This window comes from Sciurus carolinensis, chromosome 1 (assembly GCF_902686445.1).
Source record: "Sciurus carolinensis chromosome 1, mSciCar1.2, whole genome shotgun sequence".
NCBI lineage: Eukaryota > Metazoa > Chordata > Mammalia > Rodentia > Sciuridae > Sciurus > Sciurus carolinensis.
In genome coordinates this window covers 3,483,251-3,505,029 of record NC_062213.1, presented here as the reverse complement: position 1 = coordinate 3,505,029, position 21,779 = coordinate 3,483,251, and the positions used below count along the sequence as shown (strand labels likewise).

Here is a 21,779-nt window from a genome sequence, read left to right as displayed (position 1 = left end):
TCTGTTACATGAAGAATTCAGCACACCCTTCCTCATGAAGTATTTCCATTTCCTCCTTTTCGAGATCAGATTTACTCTCATGATAATGGGGAAAAAAATACCACCAAATAATATTTGCTAACAATTTTGAGTGCTGAACACATTATACAAACCTCACAGTATCTTCATAACAATCCCATAAGGAAGATCCTGTAACAGTCCCTTTTGTCAGGGGAGGAAACTAGGTTTAGGTACATTAAACAACTTGATTAAGGTTGAAGTGTTAGTATACAAGACCCCTCACCCTTGGCCCCTTATCCATAATTTTATTTTCTGCAGTTTTAGTTATAGGCAACGTGGCCCAAAATTATTAAATGGAAAATTCCAGAAACAATTCCTAAATTTCAAATTGCATGCTATTCTGAGTAATATGATAAAATTTGCCTTATCCCACCTAGGACATGAACCATCCCTCTGTACAGTGTATCCATGCTATATAAGCTACCCACCCCTTAGTCAGCAGAACAAATGCAGCAGCATGCAGTATTTGTGTTCATGTAACACTTATTTCCTTAATAATGGCCCCAAATCACCAACGCAGTGACTCTGGCCATCTGGATATGCCAAAGAGAAGTTGTAAAGCACTTCGTATAAAGCGAAAAGCTGAGGGCTGGTGATGTAGCTCGGTAACACGCTTGTGTAGGCCCTGGATTCAATTCCCAGTATCATTACCACCACCACTCAGAAAAATGAAAAGTTAAAAAAAAAAAAAAAAAAAGTGAGAAGTTGAAAATACAAAAAGATGTTTTAAAAAGAGAGAAAGACCACAATCACATAACCTTTACTACAGCATATAACAATTAATTGTTTATTATTAGCTATTATTTGTTAATCTCTTACCATGCCTAATTTATAAATTAAATGTTATCAAAGAAATATGCATAGGGAAAAACGCGGTATGTATGTGGTCAGATTCTATGGCAGTCTCAGGCATCCTGTAGATAAGCGAGAACCACTGGAAATCAACAGCTGAGCCAACATCTAAACCCAGAGTCCATGAGAATAAGAGAGAGACCAGTAGGAGGTCACACTGAAGTCAGGCAGAATCTCAATTCCAGCATTGCTAGTTATAACCCCAGCAAGCTTTACCCTCTATTTGTCTATGCAAGCCTTAATCAGAAGGTTACTGCAGGGACTCCGTCAGTCATTATAACTTGGTATCTGTAATACCCAGAGTATGCAAGTGTTATTAAAGTCAGCTAGTATCATTACATGGCCTGCCTATCCAGAAAAGCAACCCGCACACAGCTTCCACTCTCAGTGGCACTGAAGGACTCAGGCCTCTTCCCTCACCTGTCCTCCAAAATCAACTGTTTTGTTTGCTGCTACTACGTGTCACAGAGATCCTAGGACAGGTGAAGGAAAGCAGACAAAACGACCAAGACACAGGTGTAGAAGAATCACACTCACAGCTCAGAAGGCAGCAAAGGTCTTCGAAGACGTCCAAAGATGATCTGGAAACACCACTAGTGCCTCCTTTCTCCTTCCATGGCAGTCCAGGGCAAGCTGAAGAGACAAGACGCACACATGTGACCCCCTTCCTTCATGCGTTTTCAAAGCACTACTGCATCCACCGCCTTAGTCAGCCTCTGTGCGCACACCATGCCAACTGTGCTAGACCCTGAATGAAGAATGAAAATATTACCAGGGGCTGGGGTTGGGGCTCAGTAGTAGAGGGTTTGCCTAGCATGAGCGAGGCACTGGGTTTGATCCTCAGTACCACATAAAAATAAATGAATAAAGGTATCATGTCAATCCTCAACTAAAATATACACACACACACACACACACACACACACACGTATATATATTTAAAAAAGAAAAAAAGTGACACTCAAGTGACAACTATTACTCAAGTGTCATCAAAGGCCCTTGATATAAAGGTGCCCATGTGCAAGAGGGTTAAGTGATGGATACCATCCACTAGTTAATAATGAACAAATGAAATAAAAAATGCAATATATATGTAATATTATAACATAATTATATAAAATATATGTTTTACCACAGTCCATGTCTCCAAGTCTATACTTTAGTTACAGAAAACAAAGTCGGGCATGGTGGCAAATGCCTGTAATCCCAGCAGCTCAGGAAGATGAGGCAGGAGGATCTCAAGTTCAAAGCCAGCCTCAGCAATGGCAAGGCACTAAGCAATTAAGGGAAACCCTGTCTCTAAATAAAATACATACTAGGGCTGAGAATGTGGCTCAGTCGAGTGACCCCAAGTTTAATTCCTGGTACCAAAAAACCCACAAATAAAATAGCAAAAAACTATTAAAACATCAACAAGAGCAAACCAATCTGCCATAAAGCTGGCTAATAAGTTCAGGGTAAGATGGGAAACAGAAGGCACGTGTCTATTTCACCCCCTCCCACTAACGTTACGCTGAAGAGATATTTTTTAAAAACTAAAAACCAAACACACAGGCCAAGGAGAACTGAAAGGAGAAAAAAAACTCAACATTGGTGTAACCCGCAAGAGAAGTCTCTAATGCAGACAGAAACAAAAACAAATGAGGAAGAAAAAACTCTGGAAGAGAAACAACAAATACTGGGGCACAGCGACTGACTGGACAGGCCAAGATGACCAGACTGGAGGCCGGCAGCACCACCCACCCCCTCCAGAGCAGGAGGTGCAGAAACCCAGAGTCCAATGCAGTACAGGCCACAGACCAGGGGAGAAGGTGAAGTCCCAGGAGTAGGCACAGTGAGCAGTCCATGCCTTGCCCCACCCTGCCAGACTGGAGGTCACTCTAGAAAGGAGCACTTCTGGGCTGAGCAGACCTGGCCAACGGGACTAACCGGTAGATCCCGTTAGTCATTCAGATCTTTATCCTGCAACAAAGAGGCAGTCAGGGTCTTCTTGGGGGATCTGATCAGGCGAGGAGGAAAGATAACATCACAACATGGGATTCCCCAACACATGGCCTATCCAGAATGTCCTAATACAAAACTCAAAGCTGAAAGAGCCCACCATGTGTTTAAAGCTTCCAAAGAATTTCTTGATTCATGGCAAGGAAATTCTCCTAGGCATGTGAGAAGAGCCTCTGATGCAGGAGCCAGAGACCAACAAGGGGGCGAGCAGGGGCGCCAACATGGAGGAAAAAGGAACCAGAGGTAGAAGTCACTGTCATCACAAAACAGAAGGCAAAAGCAGCTCTCAGAAGTTAAAGTACCTGTACCCAAAATAAAAACTAACAGGGCCAGGCTTGGTGGTGCATGCCTGTAATCCCAGCAGCTCAGGAGGCTGAGGCAGGAGGAGTGCATATTCAAAGCCAGCCTCAGAACTCAGCAAGGTCCTAAGTAACTCAGTGAGGCCCTGTCTCTAAATAATATGTTTTTTAAAAGGGCTGGGATGTGGGTCAGTGGTTAGGGGCCCCTGGGTTCACTCCCCAGTACAAAAACAAACCTAATAGGGGTTTCATCCAATTGAAGTCATGGTCCTGAAAGTAGAACAGAAAGAAAGGAGGAAAGAAAGAACAGAAAACAAAAAGGTGGTAGAGCAAGAGGACAAGAAACCCGAGCACTGGTCACGGGGAGACCAATTCTGGGACTGAGAGGCTAACACCGAGAGGCCGCAGAGCTGAAGAGCAGCTGCTGCCAGAGAGCAGGGCGCCCCACGGGGGCAACAGGAGGTGAAGCACCCACACGCACACCACCTGACAACTGTAAGCCCTCCAGGCTCCCGAGAGGAGCGAGGAGCAAGTGACACAGGGAGGGTACAACATCAGAGCAGCTTCAGACCTGAAACTCAGCAGCACTGCAGCCTCCCCCAAGTCACGCAAGAACGAAGCTAACACAGAATTCCACAGCCAGTGACCACCATCCAGCATTCAGTCCAATCTCGAGAGTCCCACTTCGTGAGTACCCTGCCTCAGAAAGCCACTGGAGAAAGTCCTGCATCAAAATGTGAGCAAACAGAAACACAAAGCCCCCTGAAATACAGAAAGTATGTGTTCCCACACAGCGGCAGTAAGGAAGCCCCAGGACAGCCAGAGCCAGGAATGCCGTGTGCCCGGAGAAAGGCGTGAAGACGCAGCAGCAGGCTGGAGAGTGCTGTGGCTGCCCTCACTGTGCCCGAGGACACTGCACACAGCAATGGCCCTCTGCTGGGATACCCACCAAAATAAAGACTCCAGTCAAGAAAGATGAAGACAGAGATGCCGTGATACCAAATCCAACCCTGAAGGAATGCCAGCGGATGACAGCCACAGTCCAGGGCTGAGGGAGCAGTGCTTGGAAGACACACTCCAGAAACTGTCTCCCAGACACGAGAAGTGGGGACACAGGAGCCCATGTGACTGGCCGTGTGGCGCATCATCAAACGCTGCTGGTTCCACGGAGAAATAAGAAAAGAAGGAAGGTCACTGGGGAGGGGACTAACTTACAAAACAAAGCAAGAACAAGCTGCACCAGCCCGAGACTCCAGAGGGAACATGTGCCTGAGCCTACGGGTACGACCAGCAGTCACAGCGTGCTGGGTGGAAGGCAGGGGAGCCAGGGGAACCACCACAGGCATCCAGCAGAAGCCACAGGACCCTCAGATGAACCAAAACAGAGCAACTGCTCAACTACACTTCCACACTCCCTGCAAGAATCTCCACAATAACATAAGATAAACAAAAAGTGAAAGAATCTGTCACCAACAAAGAAACTGAAAGAATTTCTAAACAGTACCCTACAAGTAAAAGACAAATGATCCCAGACAGAGCCTTCAGCAGGGAGAAGAGTATGTGGTAAGCCTGGGTGGGTGGCACTGTGAAGGGGCAGTGACAGGCCTATCCCACATCACAACACTGTGGACAAGGAGATGACCTTTGTGCATCCTCCAGAGCACACACTGACAGAGGGAAGGCTCTTGGCTACCCAGCATACAGAGGGCAGAAGGGCCACAATACCACAAACAAGAGGACAGGGAAGGAGGGGAGCCACAGCAAAGTGCAGACAGTGAACGCGCGTTACACAGAGGCCTCAGGACAAGACCCAAACAGATCAGAATCAGCAATAAGTGCAACTAAAACAGATGAAAGGAAAATATCTAGACTGCATTAAAAATTCAAACCCAACTAAATCTACTAAAGAAACACAGCTAAAGGTAAGACTACAAAAAGGAAACAAAAACGATAGGAAAAGATATACCCTGAAATTTCAAAAGAAAACTGGCATTACTATTAATATCCAACAAAGCAGATTTAACAAAAAGCATTTTAAAGACAAAGATTATTTGTTCATGATAAAGGTGTGGTTCAACAAGAAAATAGTTCCTAATTTCTACTATATAAACAACATAGCCTGAGAAAGGAAACGAAAAAAAAAAAAAAAAAAAAAAAAACCAGGAGAGAAGGAACAAGCCCTGCGTCAGTGGAGTGCACCATGGTCCCTCTGAGCACTGCTCCACCTACTCACCAGCTCCTGACAGCAGGCTGCCTCCTTCTCACTGAGTGACATGTGACGACGGAACCACAAGTGGCCAATGTCTTCTCCCATGCACCTTTTTTTGCCACTAAGGTCTTCTGACAATTACAAAGTTCTAACTTTAATGCAGTACATTCATCAATGTTTCTTTTATGCTTATTGTGTCCAGATAAATAGATATTATTCATGGTCATCCTCTAAAACTGTGTGGTCCAAGGTGGCAGCCAGTGGCCACGTGCAAGGGAGCACCTTCTCGTCAGCACTGAGAAGCAGTGTCAATAGAGACAGACCACCATCAGAAAAGGTGCACCAATCATCTTTATATTGGTTGCATGTTAGAATGTATTTAGGCCATTACTAGAGAAAATAAAGTATTCATTTCACTTGTTTCTTTGTACATTTTAAACTTGGCTTCTAAAATATTTTAAATCACATGTAGTTCACATATTTTACTGAAGATCACCATTATACCAGCCTTTCTGTTTAGCCCTTTGCATTCCATCTATAAATATGCTTGCAATTGGCTTTTGCTTAATGTGCACAACACATTACTGCATTTTCCCCATACGGACACCAAATGTCCAGCACCATTTATTGAAGAGCTGTCTCTGCTCCATTGCTCTGTAGTGTCCACTTTGTCACAGAGCCACTGTCACAAAAAAATGTACACAGGGAGACTCCATCCACATAAAATATAACACTAAGCCAAGCGTCATCCTAATGTAGAGAGATACAAAACGGGGAGAAAATGAAAGAAAACCAGAAATGGCTGTCACAGAAGTCAGGACGACAGTGCCTCAGGAAGCAGAATACGCAGCTGCAGTCATCACGCCTATGCTGCGCCTGCACCGTGGGTTCTAGAAAAGATAGGAGAATGTTCACTGAGGAAGAAAAATGCCCAGAAAGAGCTCCCAAAAGTCTGCGAGTGGTCATGTCTGGAAGACAGAACTCACTGGTGGCTGGCGTGTGGTGTTTTTCTTAAATGTCCTACAGTTAACGTGCACTGTTGCTGCATTTAAAGAGGAAAGCCTGGCATGGTAGCCATACACCTGGAATTCCCGATTGCAAGTCCCAGGCCTACTGGACAACTTAACAAGACCCTGTCTCAAAGTTTTAAAAAATAAAAGACTGGGGATGCAGTATTAGTGATGAAGTGCCCTTCGCTTCAATCCCCATTACTACAAACACAAGACGAAACAAAAACAAGGGAACACCTATGGCTTTGAAAAGTCACTTCAATAAACTTCTCATTCTCATGCTTCTGGACTTTCTACAGGGCAGCAGTCCCACAGTGAAGACCTAAAAGTGTTGTGTAGCAGCATGCAGGAAAGCCAAAAGCAAGGGCGATCCAGGGTGCGAGCAGGCACAAGTGCACACTCACTCGGACAGAATACTCTGGTCTTTAAGAACTCAAATTGAGGCAGGTTAAACAACTGGCAACACCGTTACAGCATCGACATCTGGGGGCAATTTCTGCCTTTATCCCAGCCATTGTGGGAATTTATCTCCCATGGTGGTCCTACAAATTTCCTGACCTTCTGCAGCTTCCTGCCCAACTAAGCTTCCTTTCCCTGTCCGGTGAGAGCTCTTTCCTTTGCACCAAGTACTTCCACATAGTCTCTCACCCTCTTTGGCTGCAGGTATTGCTGGTCTCTTGAGGACTATACCTCTTGTTGAACTGTGCACTGGACTCTGCTACCCGAGGTTCCTACAAGCTAGAGGTATTCTACAAGGGCCAAAGGCATTTACTTCAGGTTCTTTGTTGCAGTAACTTTCCCTCCACAGCACAAAAGCAGGCAGGGATGACATGTACGTGAACAACTCAGTTTGGCTCCCTTCCCACAAAAAGGTACTTATGAAGCAGATGTGGCCCCCAAGCTGCAGTCCACTGACCCCTGCTTTAGACCACTGATGCCAGTGTGCACAAAGCACAGGTCCTCCTTCTTCCAATACATGATCTGTACACTCCTCCTGCTCCAAACGCAGACGTGACAAGAGTCCACAGTCCACAACAGCAGCATTTCCTCCCAAATAGCTCTGTGCTGGGGTTCTGTGCTAAGATTCTCAGGAGCACTGGTCCTCAAAACACCTCTCAAGGAATTAGTCCTGCCACAGCAGGTAGGCAGTTCAGCTTAAAAGGGTTATCTGACTTTTTTAGTCATATTAGTAAATCAGCCAAGGTAAGAATTAAATTCAGGTATGACTAACCCCCCCAAAAAAACATCAAAAACATGCCTTCAGAAACAACCAGTCGCCCAGTCTAAGGTCCTGTCCTCAGCTTTGGCACCACCCTGACTGCTTATCTCCAAGACTTCTCCAGAAATTCCAGCATTCACCCTTCTGCTCCAGTCTATTGCCATGGACTTAGCTCTCAAGTTATTCTGCTGCAACAAACTCCTTTTTTATGGTGCCCTTCCCTTTTAAGAACTACAAAGTTCAATGGTCCATTTTCAGAATACAGAATTTAGCCTTAACTGGGATGTAAGATCCAATTGTAGGCATTTTAACTATTGCTCTTCCCTTTGTCCACCACAATTTTAAAATTAGATAATTGTGTAGAGTGCAACCCCAAGTGCCTCCTGTCAGGTCAAGCTGCAGCACATTAGAGATACAAGCAGGTGCTGGCCCACTCAGGCTTGCCAGTAAGGTAGCTCACTCTTCTGGCAGAAGCAAAGTTTGCCTTGTTGACCCACTTCCGAGCTCATGTTTGACTTCTTGCAACGTCTCGGTACTTCTAACAATTTTGGAACCCAACGTGGGACCCCGTGTGTCACCTAGGGGTATGGGGACTCCCTCCTTAGAGAAGACATGTCCTGCTGCCTTGTTGCAGTGGCCTTGGGATTGGGGTGGAAACTGTGATCCCTGAGGCTGACAGCATACCTAAAATCAAGTGTGTCAGCAACATAAGAAAATGGCCCAAGCAAGTACCACGGCAACCAGGTAACACCATGCACAGACCACTGCAGGAAAATCTATTCTTGAGCTCAAGAGAGAAGTACTTCCTTGGTCATAGAGACATCTTAGAGGTTGTGACTGAGACTCTATTCACAAACACGAAGCCTGAAGAAAAGGATGGAAAGGATCTCTTCCATTGAGTTTCAATATGACTTGTGCAAGAAAAAGTCCCCAAAGGAGACTCTGGGTACAACTGAAAGTGGGGAACTCACGTAAGCTGATGGCACTGTGATAATGATAAGGGATATACAGGTCAGGCTCAACACCATCCTGTGCTCCAACCCCCTGAATTCAACCTGAGAGGGAAAAGATTAAGGTATGTTTTGTTTGTTTGTTCTGGTATATGCCAGATTGTCCATCCCTCCCCTAGGATAAAATTTGTGTAAATTCCAGGTACAGATAACATTCTCACCCAAAGAGCCACAAATTCATTTGCAAGGGCTTCCCAGGAAAAGGAAACAAAGTGTGCTCTGCTGGAGGTCTACTCAAAGTGACTAAGACCATTTGGGCCAAAGGGACCCTGAGAAAGGTGATCAATGTTATCTACACCAAGATTTTGTTTATGGAAGAACTAACTTGTCCCAGGAAGGGGGGAAAAATACACACACACACACACACACACACACAATATAAAGGCACACACATGCACACACACACACACACACACAATATAAAGGCACACACATGCACACACACACACACCTTTCAGAGAAAGAGGCATTATTGGGATCCATTCTCTTTTTTTTTTTTGTACCAGGCATTGAACCCAGGAGCACTTAACCACTGAGCCACACCCCACAGTCCTTTTTGTGTTTTATTTAAAGATAGCTTTATAGGCACCACGGTGGAGCTAAATCTATTTTTGAAAGAAAATTAATAAGAGGCTGGTTTTTAAAAGGTGGATATTGTAAAACATGAAAGCATTTGACACTTATTCCACAAAAAGAAAAGTTAGGAACTCTCTCAGTTTTGTTTGATTCATGTTTCCAATGTAATGTTATCTTATATTATCTATCAAAAGCACCACCTTACCTAAGATAAGGCTCTTCCTCTCACCCTACTCCACGTTAGGATGGCTCCAAAGTAGACTAGACTTAACCTCATTTAAAGTTATGCTCAAAGGATAGATTTATGTTGTAAAGATTATAATCTCAAACAGGGGATAGAAAACTCAACTAAATAAAGGTTTATGATTATAAAACTCGTGTTTCTTGGCTCATAGTTATTATACAAACTGAATTTTTTTGCTCTTGTTAATTTCATTTTGTATTTTCCTTTTAAAAACGTATAACTGTTGCCTGTTGGTATTTTGCAGTCACTGCTTCTAATGGAACAACATGAGGTAGTTTGAGACAGTAAGCCATCACCTATAGGGCAGACAGGACATAAAGCTGACTTCCGGGACTGATACTGATCCTTAAAAAAAGGGGTTACTATAAAAATCATAGATATTAAAGTGTAACCTATTACCCCCACATTAAGACTGGTGAAACTGGCCTGCTGGATGTTTAAAACGAAAACCTAGAGACCAAAGTCAAGGAAGTAAAAGGACTAAGGAAAAGCACAGTCAATATTTTGGCCCTTGCTCTCTTATGTCAGCCAAAACTCCAAGAGCAACAGGACTTCTCTAAGGGTCCAGTAACTCTGGTAAGTCAACCAACCTCCCAATCAGGGGGGCCAAGAGGACCCTAAAAAGCTGGAAGAAAACCAGTACACTTTCTGCAAAGAGGAGGGTCACTGGAGAGAGAAATGTCCCTGATGCTCCCAAGGGAAGCCACATGTGGTCGGCAAGACCCTGTCCCATCCAGGTAGAGGAAAAGCAGAAGGTGCCAAGATGTTCTCTCAAGTTCCCAAGAGTGATCCCTGATGAATCTCAGCTAACTCTAACTACATGGAAAAAGGTCAGTTTTGACCAATTTGGTCTTAAACACCTGGCAAGAGAGTTTAACCAAAACAGCTGTATATGGACATTTAAAAGATAAGACAATGGTTCTTTTATTTGAGATATACATTTGTGTCAGTTCTCCTGAAAGTAAATAAAACTGGGAGGTTATAAAGGAAGGGTTTGTATACAGGAGTGCCTAATAAATATCACAAAAAGGTCTGTCAGAGTCACAAGTTTGTTCTGAGTCAATTCAAAGGGCACAAGAACAAAAATGAAAATGAAACCAAAAGGTGTAAAAAGAAAAAGAGGGGACTTGTGAGAAATAGAGTCTGGTGGTCAATTCTCAGAATTCAGCATTTATCCTTAAATAGAATGTAAAATGGAATTGTAGCCATCTTACCTACAAGCCCTTCCTTTTGCCTGCCCCAATTTTAAAATTAGCTAATTGCATAAATTATAACTCCAGCTCCTCGACCCTAGCGGCAAGCGGCAGCACCATTAGGGATCAATGCGGACAGACTGCCCACCCAGGCACTTGCCAGCAGGGTCCAGTAGCACACTCTTCTGACAGAAGCAAAGTGTGTCTTGCTGAAACCCTTCGGAGCACAGGTCTGATTTCCTGCAGCACCTCAGTATTTCTAACACCCCTCAATTCATTTTCTCACTAGTCCCAGAGTAAACTTTCCTAAAGTGAATCACACCAACTGCATAAATCTTCAACAGTTCCCAGTACTTGAGGACACTAGGAAAGTATCCCCAGCTGTGTCCCTGTTCTGCATACACAGATCTGGGACACAAAGTGTACCCTCCCCTGCTTTCTTCACCCCCTCCTTCCCCAACTGGAATATGCTCGGGGAAGAGGAGGGAGAGAAGAATGGCGACAACCCCCCCCCCAAACCTCAGGAGCCCTACCTCATTTCCTGTCCCTCCTCACCCACTTCCTGTGGCCAGGACACACTGGCTGCTTGTCCTTCAACACGTGCTGTCACTGCTGCTCACTGCCAAGCCTTCGTGGTGCCACTCCTGCCTGAAGGCCTCCCCTCCTCCACCCGCACTCCTAATCGCCCCTCAGAGCTCAGCTGGAGTGGGGAGCCTTAGCAACCCCACTCCCACACGAGGCTGAGGCTGCGTAGAGGTGCCAGCTGGGGCATGTGCTCCTTCCACTCCTCGATGCCAAACCCCCTCACTCCCCACGTGTGCAAAGGGCCGTTTCTCATCTAGCTGCCACTTTTCAACACAGAACATGCTTGCTGCGGTCTGTATGCAAAGGTGAGGTGTTTGTGCTTGTCTGCAATGCTGTGGTGCCGAGTTTCAACTCTTCCGCATCCGCTGTCACTCTTGGGAACTAGAATTCAAAGGCCTGGGTCTCTACTTCCAAGAAAACAAATACTTATTACCCTATTCCTTTCTCTCCAAAACATGACAAGTTCAAAGGTTCTTCAGAGAATTCTATGGTCCAGTCATCACTTGTGATTGCAGCCAAGTAGCAGCAACAGGGACGCACTTTTCAACAATTGTTTCCTTAAAACAGGCTTTTGTTCTTTAAGATATTTCCTTCCCCCTCCCAATATTTCCCTAACATATCCCCACCTTTTACATCCCTCTATCAAGGTATTCTAGATTCTAAAGAAAGACCTCCGCATTGCCTCTCCCTTCTCAGGTCAAAAGGTATCATGCTTACCACAGAAAATGCAGATGCCGACCTCAGAGGCAGGCTGTCTTGATGTGACATGACGAGGAGACAAGAGCAGTGGAGGTCAAGCATAATGTCCTGGAAGAGGGCCAAACCTGTACAACCCCTGCCTTGCGTGTCCCTCTCTTCCTTCTCCTAGAGGCTTGCCATGCCCAAAGGGACCCCACCCCCCACCCACGGAGCTTGAGACATGAAGGTCTCCTCTACCTCCATCCAAATCAGCCCTCAATGAAACCTGTTTTCCTGCCACCTGCCTCCTGAGCTTCAGAGGAGCACAAGAAGTGGGAAAGTCTTTGCACCCGGTCTCACCAAGACCAGAGGGTGCATTTTTGGCATTATATGTTTTATGTAACAGTGTACATTAGGAAATCTGACTTCAAGTATTTTAGAAAACATGTTATTAGTTTTGAAGAAAATCCAAATTCCATAATACAAACGCTGTTGACCAAGCCCAGTCTAACTCTCCAGTCTCATCTCTCACTATTGTCTCCTGTGAATGCTACAGTTAGTCTGGCTGTGAGGTGTCCCTGCAAAGCTCCTGGGTTGATGCAGGAATATTCAGAGGTGAAATGGTTGGACTGTGAGTGCTGCAGCCTAATCAGTCCATCTGGTTTGAATGGATTGCCCAGGTGGGAACTTAGAGACAGGTGGGAAACAGCAGGAGGAAGTGGGTCACTGGGGCAGCCTGGAAGGGTGAGCCTTTCCTAGGACCCCTTCTCTCCACTTCCTGGTGTGAGAAACACACTCACCTGTCCAAGTCCAAAGAATAAACGAAGAGACACAAGGTACAGCGAACGAGGTTTTACTTTAACGACGGACTTGCAAGACCAGGTGCCTGGTGGTCAGGGACCCACAGACTGGGTATAACCAGTGTTTTATAAGACCCCTCCCCTGGTTCCTCATGGGTTGAATACTGTGGGGTGCACGATCTTTCTGAACATCACCTACATTTTGCTATTTCCTATTGGGTTATTTAAAGAAATACACCTTTAGTTGTGCCCACCTCCACTTGTTCTCTTGTGGTGGCAAAGTCTCCTTGGACTGAGTGCCTTTTGGCATGTACAGTTTACTTCTGTTGGTCAGATCAGGCCCCCTCCTTCAACCTCCTGTTTGTCAAGGGGCTGTGATTTTTTACACTCTGGTGTTATCTGCTTGTAAGTTTTCATTCTGCTCTCCCCTATAGCTGCCTTTCTTACATCCCAAGTCATTTTACATTTAAGGCTAAATACTGTATTCTGAAAATGGAGCACCAGACTTTCTATTTCTCTCACGGATCCAAGAAGGGGAGCTGCTTTCCTCTGCCATACCCTTTGGCCATGATGTTCTGACTTAACTTGGGCCCAGAACAATGGACTTGGCAGAGCTTGGACTACACCTCTAAAATCATGAGCCAAAATAAACTTTTCCTCCTCTATGCTGTTCTTGCAATAGCAACAGAAAGCTGACACAGAAATTGGTACCAAGAGTGGGGTCGCTGCTGTGATTAACCTAACCAGATGGTTCAGAAGCCTTTGAAGCTGGTACACAGGAGGAATGCAGAAAAGTCTGGAGATGCAAGCAGGAGAAGCCTTTAAATGCTGTAAGCAGAGCTTAATGGGTGATCTGGTGGAAGCTCAGAGGACCAAAATTCAGACTAGACTGTGTTCATGACGATACAGAGGGAAACCAATATTCTACTGGGAATTGGTCTAGAGGCCATTCATGTTACATTCTGGCAGAGACTTCTCTGCATTTCGCCCATGTCCTAAGACTTTATGTGCAGTCTGATTTAAAAGTGATGGACTAACTCGGAAAGTGGGGAACTTTGCAAAGGAGGTTGCGCGACACACCGCTTGGTTTTGAAGCGATTTGCCAGGGCTCCAGCAGCTGCCAGAGAAAGAGTGGGGCGGCGAGTTGTTTGGATCCAGCAACCGCCTGAGCAACGGGGAGGGGGCTGTCCAGAGGAGGTGGAGGTGCGCAGTGAGTGGCTTGGTCTCCAAGCGCCCACACAGAGCACCGGGTGGCTGCCTGGAGGAAGAGACGAGCGACGGGTCACTGGGGCTTGGAGCATATGTACGAGGCTCCAAGTGACTGGTCAGAGGGCGGGTCGCATAGCCAGGCGATTAGGTGCATAGCACGGTCCGGTCCAGGGACCTAGGCACCTTTTCTTGAATGAACTACACAGAGACAAGCTGAGGGGCAAAGTGAAGGTTCCAGGACTGCGGGCAGCTTCTCTAAGAAGGGACAACCTAAGGGGACTCGTCTATGAAGGGTGAGGCTCCCAGGCCCAGGAGGTAGGTCTGGGCCCCTGGGAAGGCTGCCCTGCCCAGGCAGCAAGACACACCTCCCCCCGCTGGAACAGTGAGCTCGGAAAGTGGGGAACCTTGCAGAGGAGGCCGAGCAGCACACCGCTTGTTTTGGTTTTTTGGAGCAATCTGCCAGGGCTCCGGGGGCTGCCAGAGAAAGAGTTGGGCGGCGAGCTATTTGGATTCAGCAACTGCCTGAGCAACGGGGAGGGGGCTGTCCTGAGGAGGTGGAGGTGCGCAGTGAGTGGCTTGGTCTCCAAGTGCCCACACAGAACACCGGGTGGCTGCCTGGAGGAAGACACGAGTGACGGGTCACTGGGGCTTGGAGCATATGTACGAGGCTCCAAGTGACTGCTCAGAGGAGGGGTCGCATAGCCAGGCGATTAGGTGCAAAGCACGGTCCGAGCCGGGGATCTAAGCACCTTTTCTTGAAAGAGCTACACAGAGACCAGCTGAGGGGTGGAGCAAAGGTTCCAGGACTGCGGGCAGCTTCTCTGAGGAGGGGCCACCTAAGGAGACTCGTCTGCGAAGGGCAGGGCTCCCAAGCCCAGGAGGTAGGTCCAGGCCCCTGGAAACGTTGCCTGGGAAGGCTGCCCTGCCCAGGCGGTAGGTGTGGACTGAGGGGAACCTCTAGGAGGGGAACGGACTAGCGAGACCTCCCCACAGGGTGGGTCTTCCCCGCCGAGTGAGGTTTTCCCACAAAGACGGTAAAACCAGATACACAGGCCCAAACAGGCATTGCCTCAGCCCGCAGTCTAGTTCCCCTTTGGATGACCATTGGTCAACAAGTAGAGGCACCTCTGCCCTCTAGCAGGGAATATACCCCACCTGAAGACCACCACCCCTAGAGAGGCAGCTACCTAGGGGAACACCGAAGTATCAACTTCCTTCCTCTAAGACTTCAGGCTACTGAAGGATAAGAGGGGATACACTAGCAATCTTCAGGGACATTATAAGTCAATAGAGGAAATCTGCAACATCTCTGCAGTCCACTGACACCTGAACGACATGAGAAAACAAGGGAAGAAAATGCCTCAAACAAATCTGGATGTTATATCAATAAAATCCAATGACAGCATGGCAGAAGAAATGTCAGAAAGGGAGTTCAGAATGTACATAATCAACATGATAAGGGAAGCAAACGATGAAATGAAAGAGCAAATGCAGGCATTGAATGAACGCACCAATAGACAGTTAAAAGAGCAAATACAGGAAGCAAAAGACCATTTCAATAAAGAGTTAGAGATATTGAAAAAAAACCAAACAGAAATCCTTGAAATGAAGGAAACAATAAACCAAATTAAGAACTCCATAGAAAGCACAACCAATAGGATAGAACACCTGGAAGACAGAACCTCAGATATTGAAGACAAAATATTTAACCTCGAAAACAAAGTCGAACAAACAGAGAAGATGGTAAGAAACCATGAACAGAAGTTCCAAGAACTATGGGATATCATGAAAAGGCCAAATTTGAGAATTATTGGGATTGAGGAAGGCTTAGAGAAACAAACCAAAGGAATGAACAACCTATTCAATGAGATAATTTCAGAAAATTTCCCAAATCTGAAGAATGAAATGGAAAATCAAGTTCAAGAGGCTTATAGGACTCCAAATACACAAAATTACAACAGACCCACACCAAGGCACATTATAATGAAAATACCTAACATACAAAATAAAGACAGAATCTTAAAGGCTGTGAGAGAAAAGAACCAAATTACATTCAGGGGGAAACCAATTCGGATATCAGCAGATTTTTCAATCCAGACCTTAAAAGCTAGAAGGGCCTGGAATAACATTTTTCAAGCCCTAAAAGAAAATGGATGCCAACCAAGAATCTTATACCCAGCAAAACTTACCTTCAGATTTGACGGCGAAATAAAATCCTTCCATGATAAACAAAAGCTAAAAGAATATACAAAAAGAAAGCCAGCATTACAGAACATTCTCAGCAAAATATTCCATGAAGAAGATATGAAAAACAAAGAAGCAAATCAGCAAAGGGAGGAGATATCCTAAAGGAACTCTCAAATAAAGAGGAACCAAGTCGTGTCAAAAATAAGCTAATAAATGAATAAATGAGTCAAATGACCGGGAATACAAATCATATCTCAATAATAACCCTGAATATTAATGGCCTGAATTCATCAATCAAAAGACATAGACTGGCAGATTGGATAAAAAAGAAAGATCCAACAATATGTTGCCTGCAAGAGACTCATCTCTTAGAAAGAGATACCCAAAGACTAAAGGTGAAGGATGGGAAAAAACTTACCATGCACATGGACCCAGCAAAAAAGCTGGGGTATCCATCCTCATTTCAGATAAAGTGGACTTCAAGCCAAAGTTAATAAGAAGGGATAAAGAAGGACATTTCATAATGCTTAAGGGAACCATAAATCAGCAAGACATAACAATCATAAATATCTATGCCCCAAACAGTGGCTCACCCATGTATGTCAAACAAATCCTTCTCAATCTCAGAAACCAAATAGACCACAATACAATAATACTAGGTGATTTTAACACACCTCTCTCACCACTGGACAGATCTTCCAAACAAAAATTGAACAAAGAAACCATAGATCTCAATAACACAATCAATAATTTAGACTTAACAGACATTTATAGAATATACCATCCAACGAAGAGTGAATACACTTTCTTCTCAGCAGCACATGGATCCTTCTCTAAAATAGACCATATATTATGCCACAAAGCTAATGTTAGCAAATACAAGAAGATAGAGACACTTCCTTGTATTTTATCAGACCATAATGGATTGAAACTAGAAATAAATGAAAGAGTAAAAAACAGAAATTACTCCAACACCTAGAGATTAAACAATATGCTATTATATGAGGAATGGATAACAGAAGATATTAGGAAGGAAATTAAAAAATTCTTAGAGGTAAACGAGAACAAAGAAACATCGTATCAAAATCTTTGGGACACTATGAAAGCGTTACTTAGAGGAAGATTTATTTCATGGAGCACATTTAATAAAAGAAGTAAAACTCAAAAAATAAACGACCTAACACTACAGCTCAAAGCCCTAGAAAAAGAAGAACAGACCAACACCAAAAGTAGTAGAAGACAGGAAATAGTTAAACTCAGAGCTGAAATCAACGAAATTGAAACGAAAGAAACAATACAAAAAATTGACAAAATAAATAGTTGGTTCTTCGAAAAAATAAACAAAATTGATAAACCTTTAGCCACACTAACAAAGAGAAGACGAGAGAAAACCCAAATTACCAAAATTCGGAATGAACAAGGAAATATCACAACAGACATGATTGAAATACAAAACATAATTAGAAGCTATTTTGAAAATCTATATTCCAACAAAATAGAAAATTTCGAAGATATCAACAAGTTTCTAGAGACCTATGAATTGCCTAAACTAAATGAGGAGGACATATACAATTTAAATAGACCAATTTCAAGTAATGAAATAGAAGAAGTCATCAAAAGCCTACCAACAAAGAAAAGTCCAGGACCTGATGGTTTCTCAGCCGAGTTCTACAAAACCTTTAAAGAAGAGCTCATTCCAATACTTTTCAAAGTATTCCATGAAATAGAAGAGGAGGGAACCCTCCCAAACTCATTCTACGAAGCCAATATCACCCTGATACCTAAACCAGACAGAGACACATCGAGGAAAGAAAATTTCAGACCAATATCCTTAATGAACATCCACGCAAAAATTCTCAACAAAATTTTAGCAAATCGCATACAAAAACATATTAAAAAGATAGTGCATCATGATCAAGTGGGTTTCATCCCAGGGATGCAAGGCTGGTTCAACATCAGGAAATCAATAAATGTAATTCACCATATCAACAGACTTAAAGTCAAGAATCACATGATTATTTCAATAGATGCAGAAAAAGCATTTGATAAAATACAGCACCCCTTCATGCTCAAAACACTAGAAAAAATAGGGATAGTGGGAACGTTCCTTAACATTGTAAAGGCCATCTATGCTAAGCCCATGGCTAATATTATTCTTAATGGTGAAAAACTGAAAGCATTCCCCCTAAAATCTGGAACAAGGCAGGGATGCCCTCTCTCACCACTCCTATTCAATATCGTCCTTGAAACTCTAGCCAGAGCAATTAGACAGACCAAAGAAATTAAAGGGATACGAATTGGAAAAGAAGAACTCAAACTATCCCTATTTGCTGATGATATGATTATATACTTAGAGGAACCAGGAAATTCCACCAGAAAACTCTTAGAACTCATAAGTGAATTCAGTAAAGTAGCAGGATACAAGATCAATGCTCATAAATCCTATGCATTTTTATACATAAGTGATGAATCTTCAGAAAGAGAAGTTAGGAAAACTACTCCATTCACAATAGCCTCGAAAAAAATAAAGTATTTGGGAATCAATCTCACAAAAGAGGTGAAAGACCTTTACAATGAGAACTACAGAACACTAAAGAAAGAAATTAAAGAAAACCTTAGAAGATGGAAAGATCTCCCATGTTCCTGGATAGGCAGAATTAATATTGTCAAAATGGCCATACTACCAAAAGTGCTATACAGATTCAATGCAATTTCAATTAAAATCCCAACGATGTACCTTACAGAAGTAGAACAAGCAATCATGAAATTCGTCTGGAAGAATAAGAAACCCAGAATTGCTAAAGCAATCCTTCGCAGGAAAAATGAAGCAGGGGGTATTGCAATACCTGAACTTCACCTGTACTACAAAGCAATAGTAACAAAAACGGCATGGTATTGGTACCAAAATAGACAGGTAGATCAATGGTACAGAATAGAGGACACGGACACAAACCTAAATAAATATAATTTCCTCATACTAGACAAAGGGGCCAAAAATATGCAATGGAGAAAAGATAGCCTCTTCAATAAATGGTGCTGGGAAAATTGGAAATCCATATGCAACAAAATGAAAATAAACCCATATCTCTCACCGTGCACAAAACTAAACTCAAAATGGATTAAGGACCTCGGAATCAGACCAGAGACCCTGCATCTTATAGAAGAAAAAGTAGGTCCAGAGCTTCAACATGTCGGCTTAGGACCAGACTTTCTCAACAGGACTCTCATAGCACAAGAAATAAAAGCAAGAATCAACAACTGGGATAGATTCAAACTAAAAAGCTTTCTCTCAGCAAAGGAAACTATCAGCAATGTGAAGAAAGAGCCTACAGAGTGGGAGAAAATCTTTGCCAATCATACTTCAGATAGAGCACTAATCTCCAGAATCTATAAAGAACTCAAAAAACTCAACACCAAGACTACAAATAACCCAATCAACAAATGGTCTAAGGAAATGAACAGACACTTCACAGAAGAAGACCTACAAACAATCAACAAACATATGGAAAAATGTTCAACATCTCTAGTAATAAAAGAAATGCAAATCAAAACCACCCTAAGATTCCATCTCACCCCAATCAGAATGGCGATTATCAAGAACACAAGCAACAACAGTGTTGGCGAGGATGTGGGGAAAAAGGTACACTCATACATTGCTAGTGGAGTTGCAAATTAGTGCAACCACTCTGGAAGGAAGTATGGAGATTCCTTAGAAAACTTGGAATGGAACTACCATTTGACCCAGCTATCCCACTCCTTGGCCTATACCCAAAGGACTTAAAATCAGCATACTACAGAGATACAGCCACATCAATGTTCATTGCTGCTCAATTCACCATAGCCAGATTGTGGAACCAACTTAGATGCCCTTCAGTTGATGAATGGATAAAGAAACTGTGGCATATATATACAATGGAATATTACTCAGCCATAAAGAATGATAAAATTATGGCATCTGCAAGCAAATGGACGAAATTGGAGAATATCATGCTAAGTGAGATAAGCCAATCTCAAAAAACCAAAGGAAGAATGATCTCGCTGATAAGTGGATGATGATACATAATGGGGCGTGGGAGGGGTTAGTTTTAGGGTTAGAGTGAGGGTTAGGGAGGGGGGCAAGAATGGGGGAAGGAAGGACTGTATAGAGGGAAAAGAGGGATGGGAGGGGTGGGGGGAAGGGGAAAAAATAACAGAATGAATCAACCAACATCACCTTATGTAAACGTATGATTACACAAATGGTATGCCTTTACTCTATGTACAGAGAAAGAACATGTATCCCATTTGTTCACAATAAAAAAAAAAAAGAAAAGAAAAAAAAAAAAAGTGATGGACTAATTTTATCTATAGAGGAAATTCTAGGCACTAAGTCAATGGCAGAATCTTCCCAGTAGCTTTTAGTCAATTTTACTGCGAGAATCAGGAGAAGAAAGCGGAGCTGAAGGATTTTAACTACTTGCAGTTTAACCAGAAAAGAGCTTGTAAAACCAGAGCCAAGAAAGGAGTGGTTATTAAAGAGCTAACAGTCACTAAAAAGAAGCTAACTACTTTTCCCCAAGACAATAAGAAAGATGGCTTAAGAGCATCTCAGGAATTTGCAAGACCATACTCATTACAGGTTCAAGGATGTAGAAAGGAAAATTCCTTTAAGAAAAGATTGTGGGGCCTAGAAGATTTTTTCTCCATGCTCATCTGCCCAGCCATCAGAGGTCAATGCAGCTGTGATCCCAGGGGCCTAGCTAACCACAAGCTGGCAGCTGACCTTGGCATCATACACCTGGTGCTGGTTCTACAGGGATGCAGGATGCTGGACTTCAGGGAGCATACAGGCTTCCACCAGGTTTCAAAGGAAAGACCTGGAGACCAGGCAAAGTGTCGCAGGACTGGAATCCCCAAGGGCTATCCCTGAGCGGGAATGTGCAAAGCTGTGGCAATGAAGCGGAGGCTGGAAAGGCAACCCCAGGAATTAAGAGATGCCAATAATATGAAATATATGCTGAGAAAAGCTGTTGGTTGCAAAGACTAAAACGGAGGCCCTGTGCGCTGCAACTGCCTGGGCCAAAGGGGCAGGGTTTCCCATGTCCTTTGGAGAGCATGTCTCACAGTCCAGTGTCCTAGATGCTATACGTGGAGTTATGGCACCTGTTTACCCTGCTGGATTTCAGTCGTTTCCCTTCAGTGTTTTCAGTTCTAACCCTTTTTCCTAGGCCCCTAATCCTCCCTCTTGCAATAGGAATGTTTGCCTTGAGCATCAAAAGAGGTGTGGACTTGGACTTGTGGGCAAGAACCAAACAGTTAAGACTGAGGACTCCTGAAAATGGACTAAATATATTTGCATTGTGAGATGGACATAAGATTTGGGGGGACCGTGTGAGAAACAGGAAGCCCAGTGGTCCATCTTCAGAATACAGTATTCAGCCTTCAGTGCAAAACTGCTTGGAATGTAAGAAAGACAGCAGCGGGGAGGCGGAGTGGCAAGTCACAAGCGGCTGAGCCAACTGCGACAGATGCACAGACAAGAGGGGAGGGGAGGCCTGACCAACAGAGACAGACCTCACACTTGCCAAAGGCACTCAGTCCAAGGAGACCTTCCTGCCACAAGAGAACAAGGGGAGGTGGAGACAACTAAAGGTGTATTTCTTTAAAT

General features: G+C 43.9%; 1 protein-coding gene across 17 annotated transcripts in view; it reads right to left on the bottom strand.

The window, feature by feature from the left end:
* Ptk2 (protein tyrosine kinase 2) overlaps window positions 1–21,779 on the bottom strand; it is a 252,489-nt gene that overhangs the window by 200,366 nt on the left and 30,344 nt on the right. For all 17 annotated transcript variants that reach the window (XM_047525728.1, XM_047525608.1, XM_047525598.1 and 14 more), the window contains exon 2: window positions 1,450–1,545. The gene's annotated coding sequence lies outside the window, so the exon portion shown is untranslated. The remainder of the gene's footprint in view (window positions 1–1,449; window positions 1,546–21,779) is intronic.